Raw genomic sequence first — 11,461 nt, forward strand, 5'->3', positions numbered from 1 at the left:
CCTTTTCTTACGTTGCAGTGATTAATCCCGTCATCCAGGTAATCTAGGTAGCATAAATGTATGCTGTTATTGATCACCAGTAGAATCGCTAAGAAAATATGGAGTGATTTGTGCAATTTCATCACCTCCAAAGCAAGCCAGCTTTAAAAACATTTTATTAACATGCCCTTATACAGTAAGGATGACATATTGAGATGTGGTGCTAATACCCTGGCTCCAAACAGTGAACCATTTTATAGAACCATAAGATTTCCTTAGTAAGCTATTTAGGGCTCATTGGGAATATTTAATAATTTTTTTAATAAGTTGGGTAATTTGCAAAAAAATTGTATTTATAAGGCTGGTCTGGGAGTACCATTGAATATAAATTGAGGTACAGAGCTTTAGTGTATGTTATTGCTCTGGAACTGATAGAATAGCCTCTGACAAAAGGAAGTAAGCCATTATTTTTGAGAAGTTTGAGAGTTTTCAATATTCTTTAACTCTGATGTCTTATGGCTCAAGTAACCTTTTGGTGATTAACTCAACTAGAAGAATTGAAGATTTAATAATACAAACATTCTCTTTGTTTAAAACGTACCAGGTCTTTTTCTAAACAATTATTGAATCCGAGATTACTCCTTTATTGACTTGGTAGGCTACCTTTTGCCTCATGTAGTGGTTATGTATTCTGAGGGAGAGTCTTCTCCCACCCTTTTTCTTCCCTTCCCTTTCCACCTCCCTGCTCCCTCCCTTCCTCTTTTGCTCCCTTCCTCCTCCCCCTCCCCTCCCTCTCCCCTCCCCCTTCTCCTCCTCCTCCTCTTCCCTCTTCCCTCTCCCCCCCCTTCCCCTCCCCCTGCCCCGTCCTGGTCTGGAAGGAATAGAGAAGCAGTATCCAGAATTTAATAGTAAAAAAATGAGATTGAGACTGGCAGTCATGCAGTCACTGTTAACCTATTAAAAAGGCTTAATATATTCTGATTATAATAGGAATATGCATTCATTATAGAATGTGTAGAAATACTGAATCTTGTCAGTAAACATTTGGTTTATTTCTTTTCTTTTTTTTTTTTTTTGGGACAGAGTTACTTTGTTGCCCAGACTGGAGTGCAGTAGCCTGATCTTGGCTCGCTGCAACCTCTGCCTCCCGGATTCAAGCAATTCCCCTGCCTCAGCCTCCCAAGTATGTGGGATAAAAGGCACGTGCCACCATGTCCAGCTAATTTTTGTATTTTTAGTAGAGATGGGGTTTCACCATGTTGGCCAGGCTGGTCTTGAACTCCTGATCTCAGGTAATCCACCCACCTAGGCCTCCCAAAGTGCTGGTATTACAGGAGTGAGCCACCGTGCCCGGCCTGGTTTATTTCTTTACATATCTATATCTATATCTATATATCTATATCTATATCTATATATCTATATCTATATCTATATCTATCTACATAGCTGTACTTACTTTTTCTTCCTGTAAAATTGGATCTTATTGAATATAACTTGTATACTTGCCTTATATCACTTTTTCTTGTATTGTGAAATACTCTTCTAAATGAAATGTGCTTTTGATGGTTTTATGTTATTACATTGTATGAATATACCATTATTTATTCAGTGATTCCCTTACCTTAGCAGTGTTAAGCCTGTTGGTGTAATATGTAACAATTAAGGTCCAGCTAAAATATTTTACATTACTAAGCTAATACATATCACTTTAGTGAGTGTACGTTATTACAAATGTGCTTTATTACTCTTTCAGTGAATTTACCTTATGACTAATGAGTTAGATTTTAGTGGGAACATATTTACATATTGCCAAGACATTATTCAGCTTGAGCTGCCATAATATCATACCCTAGACTGAGTGGCTTAAACAATAAAAATGTATTTCTTGCAGTCTGGAAGCTGGGAAGTCCTGGTACCAGCCAACTCAGTTCCACAGTGAGTGCTGTATTCCTGGCTTGCAGGTGGCCACCTTCTTGATGTGTCGTCACACTGCAGAGAGGGAGCAGAAGCAGTCTCTCTGGTGTCTCTTCATGTAATAGCACCAATCCCAGAATGAGGGCTCCACTTTGATGGTCTCATCTAAACCTAATTACCTCCCAAAGGCCCCATCTCCAAATACCATCAGATTGGGGGTTAGGGCTTCATATTCAGGAAGGCAATTTGGTCCAGAGCAGGCATACATGAGGGTTATTTCAGAAACTTCTTATTTTACCTGGGCATCATTTTAAACCTAGGATCTAGAATTGTTCTCATTTTACCTGTGGAAAAGATTATCTGATTTATCATAGGAAAAGTGAAAGATTTATCATAGGAAAAGTAAAAATTACTATTGCTTATTCATCATGAAATACATAGTTAAAAGTAAAAGATTTATAGGACAAGTAAAAATCACTATTGCTTATTCATCATGAAATACGTAGTTAAGTTATGCATTATTGGCATGAAATGGAACTATGAAATTGCTGAAATGATTCGTGTACTATTCCATTCCATGAATGTTCATAGTTCCATAAAAACTGCAAATGTCTCTTAATGTCTTTTACTTTATGAAAAGAGACTTTAAGAGATTTTTTTTTCTATTTGGAAAAAAATAGCCAATTTTATGGGTGATTATGATCATTTACTAAGGTTCCTTTTAAAATTAGTCTCACTGTCTGCATAAATAAATAATGCAACTAATAAGGAAGTCTTACCATGTTTTAGTGCGTTACATATATATATATTTTTTTTTCTTTTTTGTTTTTTTGAGACGGAGTCTCGCTCTGTCGCCCAGGCTGGAGTGCAGTGGCCGGATCTCAGCTCACTGCAAGCTCCGCCTCCCGGGCCTATGCCATTCTCCTGCCTCAGCCTCCCGAGTAGCTGGGACTACAGGCGCCTGCCACCTCGCCCAGCTAGTTTTTTGTATTTTTTAGTAGAGACGGGGTTTCACTGTGTTAGCCAGGATGGTCTCGATCTCCTGACCTCGTGATCCGCCCGTCTCGGCCTCCCAAAGTGCTGGGATTACAGGCTTGAGCCACCGCGCCAGGCCGCGTTACATATATTTTTAAAAATAGTTACATAACATCAATTTTTGAAATTTCAGTGATCAGTTGATCTTATATCAATGGTGCTACTAAATAAGATCTTTATTTAATATTTGAGAAACTCAAAGCTTGAAGAAATTAAGTGATTTTGTCTAGTGTCAAACCTTTGTTATATCTTCTGTGTGCAAATAATACAGGGAATTTTTATATTACCTTGATCTGAAAAATAGTGTTCAGAGAAAGATACTAATAAATAGTTACCTTTATAATTACATAGAAAAATGAACAATTGGAGGATACTGTATCCAGTTAAGCTCAACTTGAAAATACATACGTAGCACTCTTACTTAAAAATAATATAATTTAGTAGTGATATATTTCAAGTGATCACTAATGAAAGCAGTATTAATTTGTTATTATGTTTGGCTTCATTTTGTTATTTCTTTTTTAAGTTTTTAGAAACTTACTTAACATTGTTTTCCCTGGAAAATACCAATATATGGTCAGCATGAATATATGTTCTTTTATAAAATATGCTTCCAGAATCACTTAATTGGTTTTCTCAGTATATGAGTGGTAGTGGAAAGAACCCTGTACTATTTAATAGGGAGTAAACCAAGCTAGTGCAAATTTAGATCTTTTATTATTTTGTATTTGTGGCTGCCAATTTTGGCTGATGAGATGGCTTGTCTATGTATAGATTAGAACAGGAGTTGGTAATAATGTATTTTCCACAACTACTCAACTTTGCTGTCATAGTAGGAAAGCAGCTATAGGCAATACATAAACAAGTGGACATAACTGTGCTCCAATCATACTTTATTTATTAATACAAAGACAAGCAGCAGCCATATTTGGCCTACACGTTGTAGTTTGCTGACTCCTGCCTTAGAATATCATTAGAATATCAAGTGAAATAAAAGCTCCTCACTGTAATACTTTTACAATTATTTGTTTTATTTATTAGTTTTGTTTACTTAAATACTATTCTAACTTAACGCTTTAATTTGTACATTTTTCTTTTTAAATTTCACCTTTTTGATTGCTACAGTGCTTTTATATCTTCAGCTTCTTTTTAGGTTCTCTAATATCCTCATACATCTTTCCAACCTTATCAAGACTCCTCCAAATTTAATTACATATTTACTGACAACCAGGACTGAGTGAGGTAAGGCAATAGAGGTTCTAGATATAAATAAAAGATAGACTCTTATGGAGACTCATTAAAGGAGGCAGGACTGGAACTGATTTATCAAAGCTTCGAGGGAATTTAAATATTAGAAAAAAGAGAAGACTATTTCAATAAATTGTCAACAAGGGGAAACTCACATATTTCCTCCTTCCCTCGTTTCATCCCCAAAAGATGAATTCCAGCAGGGACTGGTTCTTTCCAAGATCATTTCCGGGAGCAGAATGCTAATGATGTGACTTAGTTCTCTCTTTGGATTTTACCCCTTTGAATTCCCTTTTCCGTCCTTGTGGCTAGGACTGACCAGCCCTGGAAAGGCCTGAAGCCTGTGGCCTATACCAGCTTTGCTCTAGGCACTCTAGCAAATGGGCTTCTCTCTGGCTGGTTGGCTTGTTTTTCCTTAGTGTCCCTATTTGAGATAGGAAAAAACAGTTTTTCCTACCCTTACACTGGATAGAACACGTAATACCTCACCTCTGGTCACCAAAATGTGTGTGGCTTTTCTCCCCCAACAACCAGTTCTCTAGTGGACACCAAATGAGTACACTATAATTCAGTTCATTTCTGACACTATCTGCCTGAAGATAGCGTCAGATCCCACAGGTTAAAGGCTTAATCCCACAAGACTGCCCTCATTCAGATGCCAATCGCAAGTTCTTCTGGCAAACTTACATAAATAGGGGGTTCGTACTACCCTCCCTTGGGTTGGATTAATTCGCTAGAATGGCTCTCAGAACTCGGAAAAACACGTTTACCCCCAGTTATAGGGTACAGAAGAAGTTAGTTAGATGGAAGAGATGGATAGGGCAGGGTCTGTGGGAAGGAATGTGGAGTTTCCTTGCCTTTTCCAGGCATGCCACCCTCCCAGCACCTCAGTGTGTTCAGAAATCTGGAAACTTGCCTTGTGTGTTTTTATGAAGGCTTCACTGTGTAGGTGTGGTTGATTAAATCATTGATTGTTGGTGATCAACTCAGCCCTCAGACCTTGTCTCCTCCCTAGAGGCCCCTGTATGGGGCTGGAAGTTCCAGCTGTATAGTCACATGATGGGTTCCTCTGGCAGCCAGCCCCCATCTTGAGGCCATCCCAAGAGCCCACCAGGAGTCACATCATTAGAACAAAAGATGCTCATATCACCCAAGAGATTCCAAGGGATTTAGGAGGTCTGCAGTTACAGAACTGGACTGGAGTCTGCTTGCCTGGCACAGTGAAAGCATGCCTCAGAGTTTTTGCAGTGACAGAAAGTTGCCTATTGCAGAGCGCTAAGCAGGGGGAACCAGCAGCTAAATGCTCAAATCCAGCCTCCCCAATGGCTTGCAGGCAAGGATTTTTAAAGGCAGGGGTAAATTTCAAGAAAGCAGAAGCTACAGGCTGAATCATAAGTCAATACAAGGAGGCTACACATTGGCTTCAGCTTAAAAGGGCAGGACATTTGAAGTGGCGGGCACTCACAGGTGGTAGGTAGATTCAGAACTCTTCGGATTTGCAATTGATTAAGGAAGGGAAGCTTTATTTAAAACATTTTGGTTCAGTAGAAAAATGTTAACTTGCTAGAGGGAATGACTTTCTCTGAGTTCCTCAGAAAGAAACTTATTAATAAAACAAGGGGTAATAACTAAAATTTAGTCTTCATTTCCCTCTTATCTGGAGTCTGTGTGCCAGCAGATCCATTCAGTGGGGGTTCAAGCCTCTAAAAGACAACTCAAGGATGTGTGTTAGGATGTTAGCTTTAGTTTCTATAGGAAAAGCAAACATCTCTGGAGCTTTAACTTCCTTGGCTATTGTTCTTAGGATACTATTACCTTCTCATTTAACAAGTTGCTGAATTACCTCTGGGGCTAGCTACATGCCTAGAATTTTTCTTTTCTTTTCTTTTTTTTCTCTTTTTTTTTGAACAGCTTGGTGCAAAAGTAATTGCGGTTTTTGCCATTTATTTATTTTGTTATACTTTAAGTTCTAGGGTACATGTGCACAACGTGCAGATTTGTTACAGATGTATACATGTGCCACGTTGGTGTGCTGCACCCATTAATTCGTCATTTACATTAGGTATATCTCCTCATGCTATCCCTGTACCCATTAACTCGTTATTTACATTAGGTATATCTCCTAATGCTATCCCTCCCCGCTCCCCCAACCCCATGACAGGCCCTGGTGTGTGATGTTCCCCTTTCTGTGTCCAAGTGTTCTCATTATTCAGTTCTCACCTATGAGTGAGAATATGTGGTGTTTGGTTTTGTCTTTGCTATAGATTGCTGAGAATGATGGTTTCCAGCTGCATCCATGTCCCTAAAAAGGACATGAACTCATCCTTTTTTGTGGCTACATAGTATTCCATGGTGTATATGTGCCACATTTTCTTAATCGAGTCTATCATTGATGGACATTTGCGTTGTTTCCAAGTCTTTGCTATTGTGAATAGTGCTGCAATAAACATACATGTGCATGTGTCTTTATGGCAGCATGATTTATACTCCTTTGGGTATATACCCAGTAATGGGATGGCTAGGTCAAATGGTATTTCTAGTTCTAGATCCTTGAGGAATTGCCACACTGTCTTCCACAATGGTTGAACTAGTTTACAGTTCCCCCAACAGTGTAAAAGTGTTCCTATTTCTCCACATCCTCTCCAGCACCTGCTGTTTCCTGACTTTTTAATGATCTCCATTCTAACTGGTGTGAGATGGTATCTTGTTGTGGGTTTGATTTGCATTTCTCTGATGGCCAGTGATGATGAGCATTTTTTCATGTGTCTATTGACTGCATAAATGTCTTCTTTTGAGAAGTGTCTGTTCATATCCTTTGCGCACTTTTTAATGGGGTTGTTTTATTCTTGTACGTTTCTTTGAGTTCTTTGTAGATTCTGGATATCAGCCCTTTGTCAGATGAGTAGATTGCAGAAATTTTCTCCCATTCTGTAGGTTGCCTGTTCACTCTGATGGTAGTTTCTTTTGCTGTGCAGAAGCTCTTTAGTTTAATCATATCCCATTTGTCAATTTTGGCTTTTGTTGCCGTTGCTTTTGGTGTTCTAGACATGAAGTCCTTGCCCATGCCTATGTCCTGAATGGTATTGCCTAGGTTTCCTACTAGGGTTTTTATGGTTTTAGGTCTAACATTTAAGTCTTTAATCCATCTTGAATTAATTTTTGTGTAAGGTGTAAGGAAGGGATCCAGTTTCAGCTTTCTACATATGGCTAGCCAGTTTTCCGAGCACCTTTTATTAAATAGGGAATCCTTTCCCCATTTCTTGTTTTTGTCACTTTTGTCAAAGATCAGCTGGTTGTAGATGTGTGGGATTATTTCTGAGGGCTCTTTTTTGTTCCATTAGTCTACATCTCTGTTTTGGTACCAGTACCATGCTGTTTTGGTTACTGTAGCCTTGCAGTATAGTTTGAAGTCAGGTAGCATGATGCCTCCAGCTCCAGCTTTGTTCTTTTGGCTTAGGATTGTCTTGGCAATGTGGGCTCTTTTTTGGTTCCATAGGAACTTTAAAGCAGTTTTTTCCAATTCTGTGAAGAAAGTCATTGGTAGCTTGATAGGGATGGCATTAATCTATAAATTACCTTGGGCAGTATGGCCATTTTTACAATGTTGATTCTTCCTATCCATGAGCATGGAATGTTCTTCCATTTGTTTGTGTCCTCTTTTATTTTGGTGAGCAGTGGTTTATAGTTCTCCTTGAAGAGGTCCTTCACATCCCTTGTAAGTTGGATTCCTAGGTATTTTATTCTCTTTGAAGCAATTGTGAATGGGAGTTCACTCATGATTTGGCTCTCTGTTTGTCTGTTATTGGTGTATAAGAATTCTTGTGATTTTTACACATTGATTTTGTATCCTGAGATTTTGCTGAAGTTGCTTATCAGCTTAAGGAGATTTTGGGCTGAGATGACAGGGTTTTCTAAATATACAATCATGTCATCTTCAAACAGGGACAGTTTGACTTCATCTTTTCCTAATTGAATACCCTTTATTTCTTTCTCCTGCCTGGTTGCCCTAGCCAGAACTTCCAACAGTATGTTGAATAGGAGTGGTGAGAGAGGGCATCCCTGTCTTATACCAGTTTTCAAAGGGAATGCTTCCAGTTTTTGCCCATTCAGTATGATATTGGCTGTGGGTTTGTCATAAATAGCTCTTACTATTTTGAGGTACGTCCCATCAGTACCTAATTTATTGAGCGTTTTTAGCATGAAAGGCCGTTGAATTTTGTCAAACACCTTTTCTGCATCTATTGAGATAATCGTGTGGTTTTTGTCTTTGGTTCTGTTTATATGCTGGATTTTTGATTTATGTATGTTGAACCAGCCTTGCATCCCAGGGATGAAGCCCACTTGATCGTGGTGGATAAGCTTTTAGATATGCTGCTGGATTTGGTTTGCCAGTATTTTATTGAGGATTTTTGCATTGATGTTCATAAGAGATATTGGTCTAAAAGTCTCTGTTTTTGTTGTGGCTCTGCCAGGCTTTGGTATCAGGATGATAATGGCCTCATAAAATGAGTTAGGGAGGATTCCTTTTTTTTCTGTTGATTGGAACAGTTTCAGAAGGAATGGTACCGTACAGCTCCTCCTTGTACCTCTGGTAGAATTCAGCTGTGAATCTCTCTGGTCCTGGACTTTTTTTGGTTGGTAGGCTGTTAATTATTGCCTCAATTTCCGAGCCTGTTAATTGGTCTATTCAGGGATTCAACTTCTTCCTGGTTGAGTCTAGGGAGGGTGTATGTGTCCAGGATTTTATCCATTTCTTCTAGATTTTCTAGTTTATTTGCGTAGAGGTGTTTAAATATTCCCTGATGGTAGTTTGTATTTCTCTGGCATCAGTGGTAATATCCCCTTTATCATTTTTTATTGTGTCTGTTTGATTCTTCTCTCTTTTCTTCTTTTTTTTAATTTTTATTTTATTCATTTTTTTCTTTTTTATTATACTTTCAGTTCTAGGGTACATGTGCACAACGTGCAGGTTTGTTACATATGTATACTTGTGCCATGTTGGTGTGCTGCACCCATCAAGTCGTCAGCACCCATCAATTCATCATTTATATCAGGTATAACTCCCCAATGCAATCCCTCCCTGCCCCATGATAGGCCCCATTGTGTGATGTTCCCCTTCCTGAGTCCAAGTGAGCTCATTGTTCAGTTCCCACCTATGAGTGAGAACATGCGGTGTTTGGTTTTCTCTTCTTGTGATAGTTTGCTAAGAATGATGGTTTCCAGCTGCATCCATGTCCCTACAAAGGACTCAAACTCATCCTTTTTTATGGCTGCATAGTATTCCATGGTGTATATGTGCCACATTTTCTTAATCCAGTCTGTCACTGATGGACATTTGGGTTGATTCCAAGTCTTTGCTATTGTGAATAGTGCCACAATAAACATACGTGTGCATGTGTCTTTGTAGTAGAATAATTTATAATCCTTTGGGTATATACCCAGTAGTGGGATGGCTGGGTCATATGGTACATCTAGTTCTAGATCCTTGAGGAATCGCCATACTGTTTTCCATAATGGTTGAACTAGTTTACAATCCCACCAACAGTGTAAAAGTGTTCCTATTTCTCCACATCCTCCCCTAACTCTTGGTATAGCATCACATGATGTTGTTTGGAATTTGGTATTTTATTGCTATGAAGAGTCTGTTTTGTCAGTCTTACGGTCTCTGTTTTAGTGTTAACATCAGTCAGTTGTGTCTAAACTCCCAAGTGTAGAGTGCAGACAAGCCCAGCATGTCCAATCCGTAATGAGGCATGTCTGACCCCTCCCTTTCAGTCATGGCCCAAACTAGTTTTTCAGTTTTCTTTGGGGTCCACTTGGCTAAGAGGCGGGTCCACTTAATCGGTTGGGGGGCTTAGAATTTTATTTTTGGTGCCCTTGTTATATCACAGATCCTTTCAGTCTTTTATGACCATTGGCTTGGTGGGTGGATATAACCCAAGGGGATGATGGGAATGGGAAGCTTTCTTGGCTTATAGGCTGCCTTTACGTGGAAGTGTGTAAAGGAAGGGAGTCCTCCTTGGGATCTGTGTTAGTTTATTGGGGACATGATTTGGAATTTGAAATTGGAGTTTTTTAAAAAACAGAATGTGAATAGGTACTCCTGTTCACATTTTTTCCTGTAGACTTTGCAAAAAGGGATAGCATGGCAAGACAGATGGGTTCCTGCCATCTCTCAATCTTTTTACCTTCGGTATGATGGCAGAGCACGCGAGTGTATGGACAGGGCCACTGCATCTGGAAGACAAAGCCCTGTGTGGAGAAAGCGCATGATGCCCCTGTGCTGAGGCAGGCTTCTGGTTTCTTCTGCAAGCACAACTGCAGTCCCAGAGAGTGACAGCCTATCTTTAGCAAGGAGGATCTGGAGCGACGGTGGTATTTGGAGAGCCAGCCAGTCTGCCACCATTGCCTCAGGCTGTATGAATAGTTTCGCTATAAAAAATGGCAACACTTTTCCATCACAACTGCAGTTTCTGGTGTCTGATGCTGGAATTCATTTCTAAAGTCAGAGTAATATCACATTAACATGAGCAAATCTCCAGACACTGATTTTTAGCTGCTGGATTTTTTGATTGTATGGCGTTTACTTCTTTTCGCTTCAGGGGAAAGAAAGTGGACACATCTCTAAGCCTTAAATAACAGTCATGAATATTTCACCGTGTGACCACAGTGGTATGATGGAGGGCATCCAAGGAACAGAGGGAAGGAAGGAGAGTGTTACTGTACAGGGAATATGTTGTCATTTGAAATTAAGGTTGGGACATCTCAGTGAAATCATTAAAACCTAGAAACTAAAATGAAGATAAAGACCTGTACTCAAAACACTGGCTTACAGAATTGGGTTGCTTGGAGGCAGAGAGAGAATTAGCCAATGAGTAAAAACTATGGCATTTGAATTATGAAGAGAAAAAGTACAAATTGGCTTTTATAAAGAGATCACTAGCAACTTCAAGAGAGAAGAGGATCAACATTAAAAGCAAACTGTAGGGGAATTGGGAAAGGAAATTTTAAAATTTAAAATATTTAAACACGCCATTACAAAGATAAAAGGCTTTTGGGAAGACTTAGGGCCTAGGGCTTCTCCTCATGTGAAGCCTCTCGTATCTCTAGGACACCAACACAGGGCAGAGCCTTCCTATGAGGCTTTTTCTCCTGAACACCCCTTCACAGTCCCTGGTAAGCTAGATTGGGACATGTGAGAACTCCTTTCTCTTAGGCCAATTGCCTCCTTTGTCCATTTCCTCTTTGCTGTTTCATTTGTAGTAAAAAACAGTCTTAAATTGAA

At 39.3% G+C, this 11,461-nt stretch overlaps 1 protein-coding gene across 2 annotated transcripts in view; it reads left to right on the forward strand.

Moving 5' to 3' along the window:
• FAM184A (family with sequence similarity 184 member A) overlaps positions 1 to 11,461 on the forward strand; it is a 119,267-nt gene that overhangs the window by 43,827 nt on the left and 63,979 nt on the right. The window lies entirely within an intron of this gene.

This window comes from Piliocolobus tephrosceles, chromosome 5 (genome assembly GCF_002776525.5).
Source record: "Piliocolobus tephrosceles isolate RC106 chromosome 5, ASM277652v3, whole genome shotgun sequence".
Taxonomy (NCBI): domain Eukaryota; kingdom Metazoa; phylum Chordata; class Mammalia; order Primates; family Cercopithecidae; genus Piliocolobus; species Piliocolobus tephrosceles.